Genomic DNA, 24,494 nt, shown 5'->3' with positions numbered 1-24,494 from the left:
AAGGTATTTCTGAAATAGGTCAAGATAATAATAAGACCAAAGGCATATTATAAGCTAGGCCAAAACTTTATCCCCTAGTCTGTCTCTGTATTGAATTATGTCTAGCTAAATCTTCCAATCAAACTCACCAATAAAGATAATGTGCTGATATGACACAGTAACACTGCTCAAATAACCCACTGCAAATGTTACGCAATGCTGTGTATTAGACAACTACGAGCTCAAATTTATTATTAAATTCCTATTAGAACATATAATTATGATATTTAAAGGGAAATTCCTTCTTGTTAGCCACAAAGAAATTTTCCTCAAGAGCTAATCTGAATAAATATAGTAGGCTGACTACATAAAAATCACCTAAGGTGCTTCTGAAAACACATGTTTCTACCTATGTACCCTTTCCCTGTCTGATTTGGTATGTCTGGGCAGATACAATATTATTTTTAGATGACCCAGGTGATTTTCCTATGCAGCTTGATAGGGAAACTACTATGCATTGTTCCAGTTAAATAATATCATTGCTGTTATTGCTGTAGAACATAAAGCAATGCAGTACAGGAATTTAAAATTATTTTTTGTCAGCGGGTATTACTATTTTGACTAATCATAGCTAGGCTTCCCTCTTTAGCACTATAGCCTGCACCATTTGCCAATTAAACAGATATAGCTCTTTTACCACTTCTAAATACAGATTATCTGAATAATCCAAGACTTTTATGTATCCCACTTTTCCAAAAGCCCAAAGATTCAACAGGATTTAATAGGACCACTCTACCATCCCTTTTAACTTATCTTAAGTAAAAACATGTCTTTACATTGTTATTGATGTATGAGATTAATAAGAAAGAAGAAAAGGTTAAGAAAAACACTTCAAAATTTCATTTTCAACATTATTCACACAATCAATTCACTAAGGTTATTCTGGGACAACAACTGAAAGAGATTGCCATCATTTGGGGGAATGATTATATCCTCATGTTTAATTCTGGCATTGCTACCTTTACCAGTGGGAAGAATACAGAGGATGAGATAGACGAATATTGGGAATCCACACTTATAACAAAAGTGTATCCTCGTAAAATTTGGAAATTTGTAGTAATGATTTCTTAGGTCCTTAGTTCTTCTTTGACTGTTACTGTGCATCTAATATATTTACCTACTGTAATCTATATTTTACCTTTGACTTCTGCATTTCTGGTACAAAAGAAAAAAAAAAAACTGAAATGACTGTGGGTTCTGCATGTGACTACCATTCTTTTCTCCTGTGAGCAGTTTACCCTATAGTTAATTCAGGCAACATTAATCAAATCCCGTGAACTTGGGCTTTCTACATTGCCAATATTTATAACCTGCTTTATAACGTGGATCTCTTTACTGTACCAGACATCCTGCTTCTAATGCCTTCCTATTTGTTACCTAGCCTATTCATTTATTGTCCTGGTATATGCCTCCAGATTTGTGTTGTCTTCTTACTGAGAGCTGGGAATTTGTTGGGTTTCAGTTCTACAAAATGCATCCATTGTTCAAGAAATCTGGTTCAATTTTGTCCCCTTAAAGATTCCTTCAAAGTAGCTTTCTTTCAGAAGTTGAAATTCTGGTCCTGGTCTATGTTAAATCTTTTGTGTTTCTATTTTGTTCCCCTTTAATATTTGTTAAAATTGTATACCTCCTTGTACTAGTCATTCCACAGCTCCTTTTATTTATCTACGCTTAACAGGTGTGCTAGACTTCACTTAAAAATGTTTATTGTTGCTAATGAAATAGTCATGAGTTTAGAGGCTTAATTAAAAAGGTAACAACAGATTAAGGAACACCTACTTTAGTGCAGTGAGTTTTTCTCTCTCAATCATCATTGTATTAGAGGCAGCACATATTAGGAAGAAAGTAAGTAATTACTGAGTGAACAAATGAACAAGTGATGATCTAGTAACAGGCTAACTTACCTAGTCCCTACATCCCATCCTCCTGCCTCCATTTTTCTAGCCCTTTCACATTTGAAATCCATCTAATGCAGTAGAAAGTAGTCAGACGCTGGAGTCAAACAAGTGGGTCCCAAATCTGGCCCTGCCACTCTTTTGCTGTTGTGTGACTTTTGGCAAGTTACTACCTCTTGAGCTTCAGTTTTCTCATTTATAAAATTGGCCCCCAAATTCTACTTATCACAGAAATGTTGTGAGACAATGCATGTAAAAATATTTATCATGGTAACTGGCATATGGTGAACACTAAACATGTTAGAAGACTTTGTCATATACCTAGTGGGTATTGGAATTTCCTAGATATTTTTTTTTCTTTACACATGACATACCGGCTTATTGTTCATTTTAGGGTTTAAAGTTAATTAAATATATCTGATAAAGGGTTAATATACAAATATATAAATAACACACCACTTAATAGCAAAAAAACCCCAATCTGATTAAAAAATGGACAGAAGCGCCAAGAGACATTTTTTCAAAGATGACACACAGATGGCCAACAGATACATGAAAAGATGTTCAACATTGTTAATCATCAGGGAAATGCAAGTCAAAACTACCGTGAGATATCACCTCATACCTGTTACAATGGCTAATTATCAAAAAGACAAGAAACAACAAGTGTTGACAAGGATGTGGAGAAAAGGGAACCCTTGTGCCCTGTTGGTGGGAATGTAAATTGGTGAAGCCACTATGGAAAACAGCGTAGAGGCTCTTCAAAAATTTAAAAATAGAACTACCATATAATCCAGCAATTCCATTTCTGGATATTTATCCAAGGAAATTGAAAACATTAACTCAAAAGTATACATGCACCCCCCCTGTTCACTGCAGCACTATCTACAAAAGCCAAGATATGGAAACAATCTAAACGTTCATCGATGGATGAGTGGATAAAGAAACTGTGATATACGTTTATACACACGGAATATTATTTAACCAATAAAAGAAAATTGAAACCTTACCATTTACAACAACATGGATGGATATATCGTTTATTTCTCACAGTTCTGGAGGCTGGAAAGTCCAAGATCAAGGCACTGGCAGATTTGGTGTCTGGTCATGGCTCCCAGCAACATTAGGCTCTCCCCTTTTACTGGCAAGGTGTTGCAGCAGCTTCAGTCCTTACATCTCAGATTCAGGTTCTGCAAACAAAAGTGAGTTTGTTTAAAAAAAAACCCAGTATTATCTGTACTATTAGAAATCTTTGAAAAGAAAACAAAAATATTAGCATCAGAAAATAAGAGTTTTCTGCTCTATATTCAAAATGAAAATAAAGTAGAAGTTATTGGTTTATTCATTCAGGTGCTGGAATCAAACTGAGTATAAAGAAAGTATACACATTCTAATGGCCTTGTGTGCCTTCTATGTGCATCTTGTTCATTATGATTAGTCTTTTGTGATTACATTTTTCCCATTGTATTAGTTTATGTGAGAAAAGACACTTGCTCTTATTATAACATAAAAAGTGAAAAAACAGACACATAGTGGGAAAATCATGTATTTGGACTTGAGTTTGATTACTGCCTCCACCTTGAGCAAGTTATTTAACCTCTTTGAATTTTAGTTTTCTCATCCACTAAATATGGCTACTAATAATATCTTCATCTTAGAACTGTTGTGAAGGTTAAATATGTTAAGTAGGTAAAGGACTTTCTTGGCAAAAAGAAATAAATGCTACTTAACATGAGTGATATTCCATTGTTACTATATGCATAGTTTAATACCTGGAACATGACAGGCACTTAGGTAATGGTAGATAACAGGTTTTGAGACTTTTCTTATTGCCTAATTTCAATATATTGAAAAATAATTAGAATTATTGATCCAGAGATTCATAGACAGATGAATAATTCTTTGTTCATAGAGTAGGTGAATGAAAACTACTATTTTATTATTGTTATTTATTAAAATAAATAATACATAATATAACAATATACTTATATTAATATGTGACAATATATAATATTTTATTGTAAGCACATGGTAATATATAATTGATACATGATATAATTATATCAGAATTTTATATAGAATTAATATGATATAATGTAATTATATCAAAATTATACTATACATGCTATGACATATAATAAATAATATATATATATAATATTTATTATATTCCTCTTGAGGCATATACATCTGATCATGTTGCTAACCTTCTGAGAAGCCTAAAAAGTTTTCTGTCGCCTATGGAATAAAATCCAAGTGCTTGAATTTAAGTGCCATCCTTTGTTCTTTGGCCCATACAATTTTATTTAGTCTTATTTCTGTCTTGTATTTACTCATTCTTTCCCTTACCTGTTCCTTCCTTTCTTTTTTTCTCTAATTTTTCTTTTCCTAATTCTTTTGAACTTAAATATATCTGAACTTATGTAAAGGATGTAAACAAAGACAATGCTGAAAAGCAGCTTTCTGACACCTTCTTTCCTTTCGTACCCTCACTGCTGCTTGCCCTAGGAGCTCAATACTGTGAATTTGTTATATCTTCTTTGAGAATATTGCCTTTGCATATGCAGTGAGACAATATCTTGAAATTAATACTGAAAATATTAATTGTAGTCATTTATTTTCCATACTTCCTTATATATATACTCTTCCAGCCATATCAATTATAGCAGGAAATCCAATCTTTTAACTTAAAAGAGGCAGATTTTTTTATTTTTTGGCAGTTGGCCGGTGGGGAGAGGAGGACCCTGCTGAGAATCAGGCAAGAAGTAAGGCATGGGATTAAAGCCATCTCATAATAATGATAGATTTATGGTATTTAATATGCTATTTAACAAAATATTCTATCTTGTTCTCTTTGAAGCAAATGGCAAGTGTGCACTTCTTATTTCCCTTGTAGGTTCGTGGGACCTTCTGGCAAATTTTGGGCAATGAACTGAAAGTGCTAATAATATATATCACTTGGAGGCTAGCATCTTTAAATAATTAATGCCAGAGTGAGAGCCACCATGGTTCTTTTTATTTCCTTTTCCTTTTTTCTCTTTAATCTGCCAGGACAATTGGGCATGACCCAGATGAAGGCTATTCCATCTTCTTTTGTTGCAGAGTAAAGACGATACAGAGCAAAACCTCAGCTGATGCACAGTGGACATATAGTCAGAGCAGGAAATAAATCTTTGTGGTAAGATTTACAAGATTGCAAAGAGAAAACGGAGCCTGTGTTGTCCTGAGGGGGAAAACCAGGTAAGAAAAAAATTATCTTTAAAGTCTAAAGGAGTTTATGACTTTGGGGAGATCATAGATGTTTGGGAAAAAGGAGCAGCCATGTAGGGAGACCTTAGAGAGTTGCTGATGCAGCTCGTTTGCTCCTGTCCTTTGCTGCCTTCTAGAAACCACGTGGGAGCTAATCCAAGGCGATTCTTATCTTTAAGCTAAAAGTGTACATCACCAGTGCAGAGCAGATACCCCGTATCTGCTGAACTCTTTCCTGTGACAGCAGCCTAAATGTTGTGACTGTGTGACCTAGCAGAACTTATGCTCACTCATTCGATGCCCCAAAACCTGAATGAGCCAATCCTTACGCTTCGGATGGACATATCCATGAATATCCATTACGTACTGCACCTTTGTCACTGCCCTTCTCAAACAGAGACAGGGTTCCTAGAAACCCAAAGAAATAATAATATTCTAGAAAATAAATCCCTCACTGTCTTTAATTGCATAGGAATAAACTATGGTGAGAGCCACTTTGATAGCAATAAGATTCATGCACATATCATTCTACAATTAAATACATGTTATGGCAAACATGTTACGATACATGCAATAATATAGCTTAGCTTTTTAAATCCTTAGTGTTGGGTTGCATTTATATTCCATATATATTTATGGATTTCCATAATAATACTCACTTATAATAATTGTTTTCCATTTTAACATACAAATAATGCCACAGTGAAAATTTTATGTATTTCTTTCAGATAGATTACTTAAAGCAGAATTTCCCTAGCCAAAGTCATATATATTACTAATTTTAATAGTGACTGATAAATTCTTCTACAACATATATTGATTTACTCACCTACAAACAATATCTGGTATTGCTTGCCTAAACACAGGCAACAGTGAATAATAGACATCTTTCAGTTTTTTAGTCTTGTGATTTTACATTATGCAACAACTTCCTTCTCTCCTATTCTTCAGCGCATAGAACCATACTCAGTTCTCAAGTGTCTGGCTAAAGCGTGTGCTCGTCTCTGTGTTCACAACGCTTCTATTGTCTGAAATGTCCTTCCCCCAATACCTGCTCTTCAAGGGACAACTCAAAATTAACTCCGTCATAAAGCCTTTCTAAACTATTGTTGCAATTGATTAATTTCTCTTTTGTGTCCTATACTAATCTACAGAATCATTTACAATAATTTTCAAATCACTTCATTATCTGACTCATTTTCTATATTTTAAATGATTTGAGAACATTTACAACTGGGACTGGGACTACTATGTTCTGTCTCCTTTACACTTAGCACAAGACCTGGCACTGAATGCTTGCTGAATGGACTGATGGGGAAATATTTATACAAACCATCCCTAGGAAAAGAACATGCCCCCTCTGGACAATACCGATCTTAAACTTAACGCTTGGCCATGGTTCAAATAAGTTCAAGCTTATTTGGGAAGAAAAATGGGCAAGGTCAGAGGATAAGTTCTCTTTCTTAACTAGTAGTGAAAAGAATCAGAGTTCTGTCGGGAAGCAAAAGGAGAACAGGCTCTGATACTACATTGATAATTTATGAACAAACTACAATTATATAGCATTATCAACTGCTAAAATCTGAGCTCAACCTTTATACATTATTTAGGAAATACTATATACAAGGATACATTTTATTTCACAACTAAAACTATAGTTCAACACAATTCTTTTTAAACAATCTACTTTTTCTCTTCTCTCAAGTATTTTCAGGGCAAAGAAATTCATTCTTTTTTGCAACCCATTCATAACCTCGTCCTGTATCTGGTATGAAGTGGACAGTAAACAAGTGATTTTTGCCTGAATGATACTGTAGTAGAAAATAATTCACGTGCAGTGGCATATGCACTGATTATGGAAAAAGCAAATTGGGTATAGAAATCTAGTTTTGCTATCAACACGTAATAGCTGTATGATAATTTTAAAAGTCTGAAAATTTTCTTCTAATTTACTTGGTTTCATAGCTATTAAGAAGTTGTAATATTTCTTCATGATGTTAGTGTCACGATGAAATGATTAATTATGATATTGTATACAAAAACACCAAAGTATATCACATGATTCAGTAATGCCTATTGGACATGTCAAAATAGACTTCTTGTCATCAACAATCTGTATAAATGTGGCCATCTATAAAATTCTGAAGCATGTAAAGTGGAATATCCTGAATAGTTCTGCATAAAGTATATATTACCCGATTTTGTCATCATTTTCCATACAAATATAAATTAATAAAAATTGGACACAAGAAATATATATATTTTTTCAAATGATACAGCATTTATTACTCTTTGTAGAACATATGAATATGTGGTTTCTTCTTATTTCCTGAGTTCTGCAATAATATTCTTTTTTTTCTAACTATCATGAAAAGTTTTATTATCTAACAAGAGTGACTGGACTTGTACAATTTGGCTTTGATATTTCTTTAATGACCTCTCACACCTACTCAAAGCAAGTGTTTTGTAATGGATATCACACGTCTTCAATCTCCCAAACAGGTGTGTCACATTTGTTAATAGCTTGAACTCTAATGAGGTGTTTACTCCCTGAATCTGTACTTTTCACCTGGAATTGGAGAAAAGTATGCACGATACCTAAACGTGTTAGTTATGAAGTTAACTGTCATTTAGTAGGTCTTAAATGTTATCTTACCTATATAAGTTGCAAAAGTAACTTAATTTCTATACATTATTACTTACATCAGTAGTTTAATTGATGTAGCAATTAGCATAGCACAGTGGACTAAACAGATGCTGAAAAATGTTAATTATTTTCCTTTTCTTGGAGTCTGAGTCCATAATTTCATACACAAATATAGCAGTATCCTGACTGTATGAAAACTGCATGCAAGTCATTCCTTCAATGTGTCATCTGAAGAATCCTCTAAAAAGTGTACTGTTGATGACACAGATGGTAAATTTCTGAAAAGTACAAAACAATGCTTTATTCAGTGTGCTAGTTCTGTAGATAAGTTTGTATCCATGAGTATGACTAACGGTCATGTTAAGAACTATGACTGCGAGTTCCGGGAAGATGGCGGAAGAATAAGACGTGGAGATCACCTTCCTCCCCACAGATACACCAGAAATACATCTACACGTGTAACAACTCCTATAGAACACCTACTGAACACTGGCAGAAGACCTCAGACCTCCCAAAAGGCAAGAAACGCCCCCCACACACACACACACGTACCTGGGTAGGGCAAAAAAAAAAGAATGAACAGAGACAAAAGGATAGGGCCGGGACCTGCACCAGTGGGAGAGAGCCGTCAAGGAGGAAAAGTTTCCACACACTAGGAAGCCCCTTTGCGGGCGGAGACTGTGGGTGGCGGAGGGGGAAAGCTTCAGAGCCGCGGAGGAGAGCACAGCACAGGGGTGCGGCGGGTAAAGCGGCGAGATTCCCGCACAGAGGATCAGGGCCGACCGGCACTCACCTGCCGAGAGGCTTGTCTGCTCACTCGCCGGGGCGGGCGGGGCTGGGAGCTGAGGCTCGGGCTTCGGTCGGAGCGCCGGGAGAGGACTGGGGCTGGCGGCGTGCACACAGCCTGAAGGGGAATAGTGCGCCACGGCTGGCCGGGAGGGACTCCGGGGAAAAGTCTGGACCTGCTGAAGAGGCAACAGACTTTTTCTTCCCTCTTTGTTTCCTGATGCGCGAGGAGAGCGGATTAAGAGCGCTGCTTAAAGGAGCCCAAGAGACGGGCGCGAGCCGCGGCTCAAAGCGTGGACCCCAGAGACGAGCATGGGACGCTAAGGCTGCTGCTGCCGCCACCAAGAAGCCTGTGTGCAAACACAGGTCACTATCCACACTCCCCTCCCGGAGAGCCTGTGCGGCCCGCCACTGCCAGGTTCTCGGGATCCACGGACAACTTCCCCGGAAGAACGCACGGCGCCTCAGACTGGTGCAACGTCACGCCGGCCTCTGCCGCCGCAGGCCCGCCCCACACTCCGTGCCCCTCCCTCCCCGCCGGCCTGAGTGCGCCAGAGCCCCCGAATCAGCTGCTCCTTTAACCCCGTCCTGTGTGAGAGAAGAACAGACGCCCTCCAGTGACCTACACGCAGAGGCGGGGCCAAATCCAAAGCTGAGCCCCTGTGAGCTGTGAGAAGAGAAAGGGAAATCTCTCCCAGCAGCCTCAGGAGCAGCGGATTAAACCTCCACAATCAATTTGATGTACCCAGCATCTGTGGAATACATGAATAGACAACGAATCATCCCAAATTAAGGAGGGTACCTTGAGAGCAAGATTTATGATTTTTTCCCCTTTTCCTTTTTTTGTGAGTGTATATGTGTATGCTTCTGTGTGAGATTTTGTCTGTATAGCTTTGCTTCCACCATTTGTCCTAGGGTTCTAGCCGTCCGTTTTTTGTTTTTGTTTTTTTGTTTAAAATTTTTTTCTTAATAATTACTTTTTATTTTAATAACTTTTATTTTATCTTCATTCTTTCTTTCCTTCCTTCCCTCCTTTAGACAACGAATCATCCCAAATTGAGGAGGTGGACTTTGAGAGCAAGATTTATCATTTTTTCCCCTTTTCCTCTTTTTGTGAGTGTGTATGTGTATGCTTCTATGTGAGATTTTGTCTGTATAGCTTTGCTTCCACCATTTGTCCTAGGGCTCTATCAGTCCGTGTTTTTTTTTTTCTCTTAATAATTATTTTTTTATTTTAATAACTTTATATTTTATCTTACTTTATTTTATTTTACTTTATCCTCTTTCTTTCTTTTTCTCTTCCTTCCCTCCTTCCTTCCTTCCTCCCTCCCTCCCTCCTCCTCTCCCTCCATTCTTTCTTTCTTTCTTCCTTCCTTTCTTTCTTTCTTTATACTTCTACTAATTCTTCTTTTTTTAACATCTTTATTGGGGTATAATTTCTTTACAATGGTGTGTTAGTTTCTGCTTTATAACAAAGTGAATCAGTTATACATATACATATGTTCACATATCTCTTCCCTCTTGCGTCTCCCTCCCTCCCACCCTCCCTATCCCACCCCTCCAGGCGGTTACAAAGCACCGAGCCGATATCCCTGTGCCACGGGGCAGCTTCCCACTAGCTATCTACCTTACATTTGGTAGTGCATATATGTCCATGCCTCTCTCTCGCCCTGTCACAGCTCACCCTTCCCCCTCCCCATATCCTCAAGTCCGTTCTCCAGTAGGTCTGTGTCTTTATTCCTGTCTTACCCCTAGGTTCTTCATGACATTTTTTTTCTTAAATTCCATATATATGTGTTAGCATACGGTATTTGTCTTTCTCTTTCTGCCTTACTCCACTCTGTATGACAGACTCCAGGTCTGTCCACCTCACTACAAATAGCTCAATTTCGTTTCTTTTTATGGCTGAGTAATATTCCATTGTATATATGTGCCACATCTTCTTTATCCATTCATCCGATGATGGGCACTTAGGTTGTTTCCATCTCCAGGCTATTGTAAATAGAGCTACAATGAACATTTTGGTACATGACTCTTTTTGAACTACGGTTTTCTCAGGGTATATGCCCAATAGTGGGATTGCTGGGTCATATGGTAGTTCTATTTGTAGTTTTTTAAGGAACCTCCATATTGTTCTCCATAGTGGCTGAACCAATTCACATTCCCACCAGCAGTGCAAGAGGGTTCCCTTTTCTCCACACCCTCTCCAGCATTTATTGTTTCTAGATTTTTTTGATGATGGCCATTCTGACTGGTGTGAGATGATATCTCATTGTAGTTTTCATTTGCATTTCTCTAATGATTAAAAATGTTGAGCATTCTTTCATGTGTTTGTTGGCAGTCTGTATATTTTCTTTGGAGAAATGTCTATTTAGGTCTTCTGCCCATTTTGGATTGGGTTGTTTGTTTTTTTGTTATTGAGTACATGAGCTTGTAAATTTTGGAAATTAATCCTTTGTCAGTTGCTTCATTTGCAAATATTTTCTCCCATTCTAAGGGTTGTCTTTTTGTCTTGTTTATGGTTTCCTTTGCTGTGCAAAAGCTTTGAAGTTTCATTAGGTCCCATTTGTTTATTTTTATTTTTATTTCCATTTCTCTAGGAGGTGGGTCAAAAAGGATCTTGCTGTGATTTATGTCATAGAGTGTCTTGCCTATGTTTTCCTCTAAGAGTTTGATAGTTTCTGGCCTTACATTTAGGTCTTTAATCCATTTTGAGCTTATTTTTATGTATGGTGTTAGGGAGTGATCTAATCTCATACTTTTACATGTACCTGTTCAGTTTTCCCAGCACAACTTATTGAAGAGGCTGTTCTTTCTCCACTGTACATTCCTGCCTCCTTTATCAAAGATAAGGTGACCATATGTGCATGGGTTTATCTCTGGGCTTTCTATCCTGTTTGATTGATCTATCTTTCTGTTTTTGTGCCAGTACCATACTGTCTTGCTTACTGTAGCTTTGTAGTATAGTCTGAAGTCAGGGACCCTGATTCCTCCAGCTCCGTTTTTTGTTCTCAAGATTGCTTTGGCTATTCAGGGTCTTTTGTGTTTCCATACAAAATGTGAAATTTTTTGTTCTAGTTCTGTGAAAAATGCCAGTGGTAGTTTGATAGGGATTACATTGAATCTATAGATTGCTTTGGGTAGTAGAGTCATTTTCACAATGTTGAGTCTTCCAATCCAAGAACATGCTATATCTCTCCATATATTGGTATCATCTTTAATTTCTTTCATCAGTGTCTTATAATTTTCTGCATAGAGGTCTTTTGTCCTTTTCAGTAGGTTTATTCCTAGATATTTTATTCTTCTTGTTGAAATGGTAAATGGGAGTGTTTTCTTGATTTCACTTTCAGATTTTTCATCATTAGTGTATAAGAATGCCAGAGATTTCTGTGCATTAATTTTCTATCCTGCTACTTTACCAAATTCATTGATTAGCTCTAGCAGTTTTCTGGTAGCATCTTTAGGATTCTCTATGTAAAGTATCATGTCACCTGCAAACAGTGACAGCTTTACTTTCTCTTTTCCAATTTGGATTCCTTTTATTTCTTTTTCTTCTCTGATTGTTGTGGCTAAAACTTCCAGAACTATGTTGAATAATAGTGGTGAGAATGGGCCACCTTGTCTTATTCCTAATGTTAGTGGAAATGGTTTCAGTTTTTCACCATTGAGACTGATGTTGGCTGTGGGTTTGTCATATATGGCCTTTATTATGTTGAGGTAAGTTCCCTCTATGCCTACTTTCTGGAGGGATTTTATCATAAATTGTTTTGGATTTTGTCAAAAGCTTTTTCAGGGAAGTTTTCAACTATAATCTCTTCAAATATTTTCTCAGTCCCTTTCTTTTTCTCTTCTTCTTCTGGAACCCCTATAATTCGAATGTTGGTGCGTTTAATGTTGTCCCAGAGGTCTCTGAGACTGTCCTCAGGTCTTTTCATTCTTTTTTCTTTATCCTGCTCTGCAGTAGTTATTTCCACTATTTTATCTTCCAGGTCACTTATCCGTTCTTCTGCCTCAGTTATTCTGCTATTGATCCTACCTAGAGTCTTTTTCATTTCATTTATTGTGTTGTTCATCATTGTTTTTTTCATCTTTAGTTCTTCTAGGTCCTTGTTAAATGTTTCTTGCATCTTGTCCATTCTATTTCCAAGATTTTGGATCATCTTTACTATCATTATTCTGAATTCTTTTTCAGGTAGACTTCCTATTTCCTCTTCATTTGTTAGGTCTGGTTGGTTTTTATCTTGTTCCTTCATCTGCTGTGTGTTTTTCTGTCTTCTCATTTTGCTTATCTTACTGTGTTTGGAGTCTACTTTTCGCAGGCTGCAGGTTCGTAGTTCCCATTGTCTTTGGTGTCTGTCCCCAGTGGCTAAGTTTGGTTCAGTGGGTTGTGTAGGCTTCCTGGTGGAGGGGACTATTGCCTGTGTTCTGGTGGATGAGGCTGGATCTTGTCTCACTAGTGGGCAGGTTCACGTCTGGTGGTGTGTTTTGGGGTGTCTGTGGACTTATTATGGTTTTAGGCAGCCTCTCTGCTAATGGCTGGGGTTGTGTTCCTGTTTTGCTAGTTGTTTGGCATAGGTTGTCCAGCACTGTAGCTTGCTGGTCGTTGAGTGAAGCTGGGTGCTGGTGTTGAGATGGAGATCTCTGGGAGATTTTCGCCATTTGATATTATGTGGAGCTGGGAGGTCTCTTGTTGACCAGGGTACTGAAGTTGGCTCTCCCACCTCAGAGGCACAGCACTGACTCCTGGCTGCAGCAGCAAGAGCCTTTCATCCACACGGCTCAGAATAAAAGGGAGAAAAGGTAGAGAGAAAGTATTAGTAGAAGTAGGAAGAAAGAAAGAAAGAAAGGAGGGAAGGAAGGAGGGAAGGAAGGAAGGATGGAAGGAAGGAAGAAAGAAAGAAGAAAAGAAGGAAAGGAAAGAAAGGAGGGACGGAGGGAGGGAGGGAAGAAGCAAGGAAGGAAGCAAAAAAGAAAGAAAGAAAGAAGATACAGTAAAATAAAATAAAGTGTAATAAAGTTATTAAATTAAAAAGTAATTATTTAGAAAAAAAAGGGACGGATAGAACCTTAGGACAAATGGTGGAAGCAAAGCTATACAGACAAAATTTTACGCAGAAGCATACACATACACCCTCACAAAAAGAGGTAAAGGGGAAAAAAATCATAAATCTTGCTCTCAAAGTCCACCTCCTCAATTTGGGATGATTCGTTGTCTAAAGGAGGGAAGGAAGGAAGGGAGGGAGGAAGGGAGGAAAGAAGGAAGGAGAAAGAAAGAAAGAAGGTAAAGTATAATAAAGTTATTAAAATTATTAAGAAAAAAATTAAAAAAAAAACGGACGGCTAGAACCCTAGGACAAATGGTGGAAGCAAAGCTATACAGACAAAATCTCACACAGAAGCATACACATACACACTCACAAAAAGAGGAAAAGGGGAAAAAATCATAAATCTTGCTCTCAAAGTCCACCTCCTCAATTTGGGATGATTCGTTGTCTATTCATGTATTCCACAGATGCAGGGCACATCAAGTTGATTGTGGAGCTTTAATCTGCTGCTTCTGAGGCTGCTGGGAGAGATTTCCCTTTGTCTTCTTTGTTCTCACAGCTCACAGGGGTTCAGCTTGGGATTTGGCCCCACCTCTTCGTGTAGGTCGCTGGAGGGCGTCTGTTTTTTGCTCAGACAGGACGGGGTTAAAGGAGCCGCTGATTCGGGGGCTCTGGCGCACTCAGGCCGGGGAGAGGGAGGGGCACGGCGTGCGGGGCGGGCCTGTGGCGGCAGAGGCCAGCATGACGTTGCAGCAGCCTGTGGCCCGCCATACGTTCTCCCGGGGAAGTTGTCCCTGGATCCCGGGAACCTGGCAGTGGCGGGCTGCACAGGCTCACCAGAAGAGCGGTGTGGATAGTGACCTGTGCTCGCACACAGGCCTCTTGGTGGTGGCAGAAGCAGCCTTAGCATCTCCTGCCCGTCTCTGGGGTCCGCGCTTTTAGCTGCGGCTCGCGCCCGTCTCTGGGGTTCGCGCTTTTAGCCGCGGCTCACGCCCATCTCTGGTATCCGCGTTTTTAGCTGCGGCTCGCGCCCGTCTCTGGAGTTCCTTTAAGCAGCACTCTTAAACCCAGGAAACAAAGAGGGAAGAAAAAGTCTCCTGCCTCTTCGGCAGGTCCAGACCTTTTCCCGGACTCCCTCCCGGCTAGCCGTGGTGCACTAAGCCCTTCAGGCTGTGTTCATGCAGCCAATACCAGTCCTCTCCCTAGCTCCGACCAAAGCCCGAGTCTCAGCTCGCAGCCCCACCCTCCCTGGCGGGTGAGAAGACAAGCCTCTTGGGCTGGTGAGTGCCGGTCGGCACCGATCCTCTGTGCGGGAATCTCCCTGCTTTGCCCTCTGCACCCCTGTTGCTGTGCTCTCCTCCTTGGCTCCGAAGCTTCCCCGTCTGCCTCCCGCAGTCTCCGCCCGTGAAGGGGCTTCCTAGTGTGTGGAAACCTTTCCTCCTTCACAGTTCCCTCCCATTGGTGCAGGTGCCATCCCTATTCTTTTGTCTCTGCTTTTTCTTTTGCCCTACACAGGTACGTGGGGGGTTTCTTGCCTTTTGGGAGGTCTGAGGCCTTCTGCCACCATTCAGTAGGTGTTCTGTAGGAGTTGTTCCATGTGTAGATGTATTTCTGGTGTATCTGTGGGGAGGAAGGTGATCTCCACATCTTACGCTTCCGCCATCTTCCCCTCCCAGCTACTAATTCTTTCTACTTTTTCTCCCTTTTATTCTCAGCCGTGTGGATGAAAGGCTCTTGCTGCTGCAGCCAGGTGTCAGTGCTGTGCCTCTGAGGTGGGAGAGCCAACTTCAGGACACTGGTCCACAAGAGACTTCCCAGCTCCACATAATACCAAATGGCGAAAATCTCCCAGAGATCTCCATCTCAACACCAGTACCCAGCTTCACTCAACGATCAGCAACCTACAGTGCACGACATCCTATGCCAAACAACTAGCAAGGCAAGAACACACCCCCAGCCATTAGCAGAGAGGCTGCCTAAAACCATAATAAGTCCACAGACACCCCAAAACACACCACCAGACGTGGACCTGCCCACCAGAAAGACAAGATCCAGCTTCATCCATCAGAACATGGGCACTAGTTTTCTCCACCAGGAAGCCTACACAGCCCACTGAACCAAACTTAGCCACTGGGGACAGACACCAAAAACAACAGGAACTACGAACCTGCAGCCTGCAAAAAGGAGACCCCAAACACAGTAAGATAAGCAAAATGAGAGCACAGAAAAACACACAGCAGATGAAGGAACAAGATAAAAACCAACCAGACCTAACAAATGAAGAGGAAATAGGAAGTCTACCTGAAAAAGAATTCAGAATAATGATAGTAAAGATGATCCAAAATCTTGGAAATAGAATAGACAAGATGCAGGAAACATTTTTCAAGGACCTAGAAGAACTAAAGATGAAACAAACAATGATGAACAACACAATAAATGAAATGAAAAATACTCTAGATGGGATCAATAGCAGAATAACTGAGGCAGAAGAACGGATAAGTGACCTGGGAAATAAAATAGTGGAAATAACTACTGCAGAGCAGGATAAAGAAAAAATAATGAAAAGACCTGAGGACAGTCTCAGAGACCTCTGGGACAACATTAAATGCACCAAAATTCGAATTATAGGGGTTCCAGAAGAAGAAGAGAAAAAGAAAGGGATTGAGAAAATATTTGAAGAGATTATAGTTGAAAACTTCCCTAATATGGGAAAGGAAATAGTTAATCAAGTCCAGGAAGCACAGAGAGTCCCATACAGGATACATCCAAGGAGAAATACGCAAGACACATATTAATCAAACTGTCAAAAATTAAATACAAAGAAAACATATTAAAAGCAGAAAGGGAAAAACAACAAATAACACACAAGGGAATCCCCATAAGGTTAACAGCTGATCTTTCTGCAGAAACTCTGCAAACCAGAAGGGAGTGGCAGGACATACTGAAAGTGATGAAGGAGAAAAACCTGCAACAAAGATTACTCTACCCAGCAAGGATCTCATTCAGATTTAATGGAGAAATTAAAACCTTTACAGACAAGCAAAAGCTGAGAGAGTTCAGCACTACCAAACCAGCTCTACAACAACTGGTAAAGGAACTTTTCTAGGCAAGAAACACAAGAGAAGGAAAAGACCTAAAATAACAAACCCAAAACAATTAAGAAAATGGTAATAGGAATGTACATATCGATAATTACCTAAATGTAAATGAACTAAATGCTCCCACCAAAAGACACAGATTGGCTGAATGGACAGAAAAACAAGACCCATATATGTGCTGTCTACAAGAGACCCACTTCAGACCTAGAGACACATACAGACTGAAAGTAAAGGGATGGAAAAAGATATTTCATGCAAATGGAAATCAAAAGAAAGCTGGAGTAGCAATTCTCATATCAGACAAAATACACTTTAAAATAAAGACTATTAGAAGAGTCAAAGAAGGACACTACATAATGATCAAGGGATCGATCCAAGAAGAAGATATAACAATTGTAAATATTTATGCACCCAACATAGGAGCACCTCAATACATAAGGCAAATACTAACAGCCATAAAAGGGGAAATCGACAGTAACATATTCATAGTAGGGGACTTTAACACCCCACTTTCACCTATGGAGAGATCATCCAAAATGAAAATAAATAAGGAAACACCAGCTTTAAATGATACATTAAACAAGATGGACTTAATTGATATTTATAGGACATTGCATCCAAAAACAACAGAATACACATTTTTCTCAAGTGCTCATGGAACGTTCTCCAGGATAGATCATATCTTGGGTCACAAATCAAGCCTTGGTAAATTTAAGAAAATCGAAATTGTATCAAGTATCTTTTCTGACCACAATACTATGAGACTAGATATCAATTACAGGAAAAGATCTGTAAAAAATACAAACACATGGAGGCTAAACAATACACTACTTAATAACGAAGTGATCACTGAAGAAATCAAACAGGAAATTAAAAAATACCTAGAAACAAATGACAATGGAGATACGATGACCCAAAATCTATGGGATGCAGCAAAAGCAGTTGTAAGAGGGAAGTTTATAGCAATACAATCCTACCTTATGAAACAGAAAACATCTTGAATAAACAACCTAACCTTGCACCTCAAACAATTAGAGAAAGAACAAAAAACCCCCAAAGTTAGCAGAAGGAACGAAATCATAAAAATCAGATCAGAAATAAATGAAAAACAAATGAAGGAAACAATAGCAAAGATCAATAAAACTAAAAGCTGGTTCTTTGAGAAGGTAAACAAAATTGATAAACCATTAGTCAGACTCATCAAGAAAAAAAGGGAGAAGACTCAAATCCATAGAATTAGAAATGATAAAGGAGAAATAACAACTGACACTGCAGAAATACAAAAGATCATGAGAGATTACTACAAGCAACTCTATGCCAATAAAATGGACAACCTGGAAGAAATGGACAAATTCTTAGAAATGCACAACCTGCCGAGACTGAATCAGGAAGAAATGGAAAATATGAACAGACCAATCACAAACACTGACATTGAAACTGTGATTAAAAATCTTCCAAGAAAAGCCAAGTACCAGATGGCTTCACAGGTGAATTCTATCAAGCATTTAGAGAACAGCTAACACCTATCCTTCTCAAACTCTTCCAAAATATAGCAGAGGGAGGAACACTCCCAAACTCGTTCTACGAGGCCACCATCACCCTGATACCAAAACCAGACAAGGATGTCACAAAGAAAGAAAACTACAGGCCAATATCACTGATGAACATAGATGCAAAAATCCTCAACAAAATACTAGCAAGCAGAATCCAACAGCACATTAAAAGGATCACACACCACGATCAAGTGGGGTTTATTCCAGGAATGCAAGGATTCTTCAGTATACGCAAATCAATCAACGTGATACACCATATTAACAAACTGAAGGAGAGAAACCATATGATCGTCTCAATAGATGCAGACAAAGCTTTCGACAAAATTCAACACCAATTTATGATAAAAACCCGGCAGAAAGTAGGCATAGAGGGAACTTTCCTCAACATAATAAAGGCCATATATGACAAGCCCACAGCCAACATCATCCTCAATGGTGAAAAACTGAAAGCATTTCCACTAAGATCAGGAACAAGACAAGGTTGCCCACTCTCACCACTCTTATTCAACATAGTTTTGGAAGTTTTAGCCACAGCAATCAGAGAAGAAAAGGAAATAAAAGGAATCCAAATCGGAAAAGAAGAAGTAAAGCTGTCACTGAAATCAAGAAAACACTCCCATTTACCATTTCAACAAGAAGAATAAAATATCTAGGAATAAACCTACCTAAGAAGACAAAACACCTGTATGCAGAAAATTATAATACAATGATGAAAGAAATTAAAGATGATACCAATATATGGAGAGATATACCATGTTCTTGGATTGGAAGACTCAACATTGTGAAAATGACTCTACTACCCAAAGCAATCTACAGATTCAATGCAATCCCTATCAAACTACCACTGGCATTTTTCACAGAACTAGAACAAAAAAATCCACAATTTGTATGGAAACACAAAAGACCCCAAATAGCCAAAGCAATCTTGAGAACGAAAAACGGAGCTGGAGGAATCAGGGTCCCTGACTTCAGACTATACTACAAAGCTACAGTAAGCAAGACAGTACGGTACTGGCACAAAAACAGATAGATCAATGGAACAGGATAGAAAGCCCAGAGATAAACTCATGCACATTTGGTCACCTTATCTTTGATAAAGGAGGCAGGAATGTACAGTGGAGAAAGAACAGCCTCTTCAATAAGTTGTGCTGGGAAAACTGAACAGGTACATGTAAAAGTATGAGATTAGATCACTCCCTAACACCATACATAAAAATAAGCTCAAAATGGATTAAAGACCTAAATGTAAGGCCAGAAACTATCAAACTCTTAGAGGAAAACATAGGCAAGACACTCTATGACATAAATCACAGCAAGATCCTTTTTGACCCACCTCCTAGAGAAATGGAAATAAAAACAAAAATAAACAAATGGGACCTAATGAAACTTCAAAGCTTTTGCACAGCAAACGAAACCATAAACAAGACAAAAAGACAACCCTTAGAATGGGAGAAAATATTTGCAAATGAAGCAACTGACAAAGGATTAATTTCCAAAATTTACAAGCAGCTCATGTAGCTCAATAACAAAAAAAACAAACAACCCAATCCAAAAATGGGCAGAAGACATACATAGACATTTCTCCAAAGAAGATATACAGACTGCCAACAAACACATGAAAGAATGCTCAACATTTTTAATCATTAGAGAAATGCAAATGAAAACTACAATGAGATATCATCTCACACCAGTCAGAATGGCCATCATCAAAAAATCTAGAAACAATAAATGCTGGAGAGGGTGTGGAGAAAAGGGAACCCTCTTGCACTGTTGGTGGGAATGTAAATTGATACAACCACTGTGGAGAACAATATGGAGGTTCCTTAAAAAACTACAAATAGAACTACCATATGACCCAGCAATCCCACTACTGGCCATATACCCTGAGAAAACCATAGTTCAAAAAGAGTCATGTACCAAAATATTCATTGCAGCTCTATTTACAATAGCCCGGAGATGGAAACAACCTAAGTGCACATCATCGGATGAATGGATAAAGAAGATGTGGCACATATATACAATGGAATATTACTCAGCCATAAAAAGAAACAAAATTGAGCTATTTGTAATGAGGTGGATAGACCTAGAGTCTGTCATACAGAGTGGAGTAAGGCAGAAAGAGAAAGACAAATACCGTATGCTAACACATATATATGGAATTTAAGAAAAAAAATGTCATGAAGAACCTAGGGGTAAGACAGGAATAAAGACACAGACCTACTAGAGAATGGACTTGAGGATATGGGGAGTGGGAAGGGTAAGCTGTGACAAAACGAGAGAGAGGCATGGACATATATACACTACCAAACGTAAGGTAGATAGCTAGTGGGAATCAGCCACATAGCACAGGGAGATCAGCTCGGTGCTTTGTGATCACCTGAAGGGGTGGGATAGGGAGGGTTGGAGGGAGGGAGATGCAAGAGGGAAGAGATATGGGAACATATGTATATATATAACTGATTCATTTTGTTGTAAAGCAGAAACTAACACACCATTGTAAAGCAATTATAATCCAAAAAAAAAAAAAGCATAAAAAAAAGTAATTTGTCTAAATCATGTAAATAAAAAAAAAATAAATGTCCTTATGGAAACCACTGTGACTCAGTTTACTAATCTTTGTGTCTGTTGTCAGTCAAATAAGGTTTTTCAAGCTCAGCAAGTGTTGACATTTCTTTGTTCTTTGTTGCAGGGGGCTGTACTATGCGTTGCGGAATGTGTAGCAGCATCCCTGGCCTCTACCCACTAGATGCCAGTAGCACCTTCACTGTTGGGATAACCAAAAAATGTTTCCAGACATTGCCAAATGTTCCCCAGGAGTTGAAATTTCCCCTAGTTGAGAACCACTGCAGTAAAGGAGTTTGAGACAATCCCCCTCTGTAGAGGTGCAGGGAGCTGTGAATAAGCTACTGGCAGACACCATGCTCTTTTCCGATTCCAACTTCTGATCATGACTTTTCCCCTCCCTCTTTGCTGGGCTATCTTCCTTCCTTCTCAGCTCAGTGCCACCTCCTTTAATCTACCCTCTTCAAGCTTCACAGCCTCACCTTTGCGTCCCTCGTTTTATTGAACTCTTCTGTTTTTGTATGTGTGTCCCTGTCAGACTTTGAACATTTCAAGGGTATGAAATGTGTTTTCATCTGTGTAACTCCAGTATCTGGTATGTTGTAAACAAGTGTGCTTGCTGGATGTTTAACAAAATAATAAAAGTTGATCATACATTTTCAATGTTAAAAAAAAAAAAAAGAACTGTGACTGCATTTATGCCACAAGTATTTTGAATGCTTTGGCTTTAGTTAAATGAGGATTGTCAAAAGAACAACTGTGGCATGTGCTTGAGCTCCTAAGCTATTAAGGGCCCAGCAGGCCTTACTGGTTTTCTTTCAAGATAGAGGGAAAGTCTTATTATATATGAAGTGCTGGAGAAAGGCAAACTTGTATCAGATAACATCTTATAAACCACAAACAGTTCTGTTTATCTGTTCAGTTTCAAGGTTTAGGCCTATATTCCATTGATAACGATTGGAATTTGAAAGGAAGATTGCAGCCATGCCTGTCTCCCACCCTTCTTCATAAAAGTTTCTCTTCCCTGCTACCAGTCGACACTCGTAAAAGGGAAAAAAATAGGGAAAATAAACTTTAAAGTTACATGTTATAGTTATGAACCATATTGAGATAATTTCAACCTAAATTAATATAAGAAAATCTAGAGAGATAAAATAGAAAAGGACTAACCATGATAATTCCTGGCATCAGCTGCCATCAAAATGGGAAAATAAAATCAGAAAAGAATGTTCTGAAAGCTTTGGTCAATTCATTCCTCAAGTTCTTTCTCCTTTAGTGAATATTGAGTTTTCACAAGTTTCAACTGAGTTCTTAACGTTTTGCTCCTTGGGAGTACTGGCTAGAAATCTTGTGATTAGAGCCATGTTACCCTGACTTAGCAGTGCTTACCAATACATCTCTGACAAAAGATTCTCGGGAGCACCTGTGCACCATGATTTAAAAAAAAACCGTGGATGGACCTAGAGGGTATGATGCTAAGTGAAATATGTCAGACAAAGAAAGACAAATACTATTTAATCTCACATATATGTGGAATCTAAAGGACAAAACAAACAAAAGAAAACGAAAACAGACTCATAAATACAGAGACCAAATGGGTGGTTGCCTGAGAGAAGGAGAGTGAGGGATTGGATGAAATATGTGAAGGGGATTAAGAGGTACAAACTTTCAGTTATAAAATAAATAAGCCATGGTATACAGCTAAGGAATATAGTTACTAATATTATAAATAACCTTATATGAGGACAGATGGTTATTACACTTACCGTGGTAATCACTTCATAATGTATGTAAATGTCAAATCACAATGTAGTACACCTGAAACTAACATAATATTGTATGTCAACTATATTTCAACTAAAAAATGATAATTTGTTTGCTGTTACAGCCTCCATTCCCCTGTCCCTACCCCCTGTCACTACATGGGAGAACCTTTCACTGTTATGAAAGTATGATTCACATACCTTATAGTCAAGTAGCATAATGGATATTAATCAATTACTTAATGAACAGTAACAGAAAAAATGAGGGTAAGGAAAAAAATTGGGAAAATAAAGCCGAGCCCTTGTTCTCTTCAGTTGTGTATTTATGTAATGAGTTTGGATTATATAGTTTAAGGCCAGGTCTGCATATGAAATTAGGAACTGAGAAAATTAGGAGGAGGATGTGGAATTGAAATGATTTTTCCTTATCCATCAAAATATTTCAGGACTCTGTGTATGTGTGTGTGTGTCTGTGTGTGTAACTTCTATTAAAGACTATCTTCCTTTTTAGTTTCCTTGATTTTACATATGAGGTACACTTTCACAAATAATAGAATTTGGGACATTATGGATTTTAAATTCAAAATTATTTACCAGGTGATGAAAACATAATGTTATCCAATCACGTATGTGTTGAAAATACATTCAAGTTGGAAGATAGCCAGTGAGGCTTAATGCAACAGAGTACGAAAAAATGTTTGATATTGTTTCAGGTTCTACATTGCAGTTACTCTTTATTAAACTTCAACTTGTCACATTCTCAGTTAGTATTAGAGAAGAATGTACACACATACTTAAAAACACTATTAAATATTATTAAATATTCTTCTTAGTCCCAACTATGCATGTATGTGAGGCATGGCTTTCTTCACATATTAAACCCAAACAGCATATTGCAACAGATTTAATATAAAAGCAGACATAAGAACCAACTTATTTGGTACTTAGACATTGAAAAGACTTGCAAGAAAAATAGGAAAAATAGTTATTTTTATTCATAATCATTCTTTTTCATAAAAATACCGTTATGTTAATAAGTAATGTTTATTATTTCTAAATGAAAAATAATTATTTTACAATTTTTCTCAGTTTTAATTTCTAATATGGTAAGTTTTAATAACTATAATAATACTCTGGGGTTATTAATAACGTTAAGGCTATACAGGGATTTTATGATGAAACATTTGGAGACCACTGACCTATGTATTTCAACTCTGGAGTAAGTATGGGGAAGGTGTATTAAGAATTTGTAGAGTTTTAAAAAAATGCTCAAAGAGGACAATGAAAAATAAGGAAAATGATGGTTTTATACATGTTCAGAAACATCCTGCTTATATATTTTTCTCATTTTTAATATTAGCATGATTAAAGTTAGAGTGAAATTAAAATCTTGTTTTGGGACCAGACAGCCGTTCTCCAGATCTAAGTTGCCATCACTCGAGGAAAAGCAGCAGAGAGCATCCTTCGGGTTACATGCGTGAATGCGCTGGGGATTACACATAGTTCAGGAAATTTATTTCAGATGTCTGATCTCTGAATCTTGCTTTGCATGAGGAAGGTTGTATTTCCCTTAAGATTTAGGGAAATAGAAATGGAAGCTATCTCATGGGACAGGTTTCTTAATGGCCATGTGAGATAGCTAAATTAAATTAAATATTTGAGAAAGCAATATTTTCGAACAATGTCTCATTATTTAATTCATCTTCTTATCAAGATTGGAATAAAGAGATCTTTGGTTCACAGACAGTCTACTAATGGTGGATACAAATCAGTGAAGAGTGCTGGAGATACATGTGGCAGCCACATGCAACCCACAGACATGAGAGTGAGGCTAGCTTAGACCATCCAGCCTCGGTT

General features: G+C 38.2%; 1 long non-coding RNA gene across 1 annotated transcript in view; it reads right to left on the bottom strand.

The window, feature by feature from the left end:
* The window catches only part of LOC307176704, a 171,596-nt gene extending 162,633 nt beyond the window's left edge, over positions 1-8,963 (bottom strand). The window contains exons 1-2 of the long non-coding RNA XR_013824869.1: positions 8,624-8,963; positions 2,945-3,124 (exon numbers count right to left, since the gene is read on the bottom strand). This is a non-coding gene — a long non-coding RNA (uncharacterized lncRNA). The remainder of the gene's footprint in view (positions 1-2,944; positions 3,125-8,623) is intronic.
* Between the last annotated feature and the right edge of the window lie 15,531 nt (positions 8,964-24,494).

This window comes from Stenella coeruleoalba (genome assembly GCF_951394435.1).
Source record: "Stenella coeruleoalba genome assembly, chromosome: 18".
NCBI classification, from domain to species: Eukaryota; Metazoa; Chordata; class Mammalia; order Artiodactyla; family Delphinidae; genus Stenella; species Stenella coeruleoalba.
This window is presented reverse-complemented; position numbering and strand designations above follow the sequence as displayed.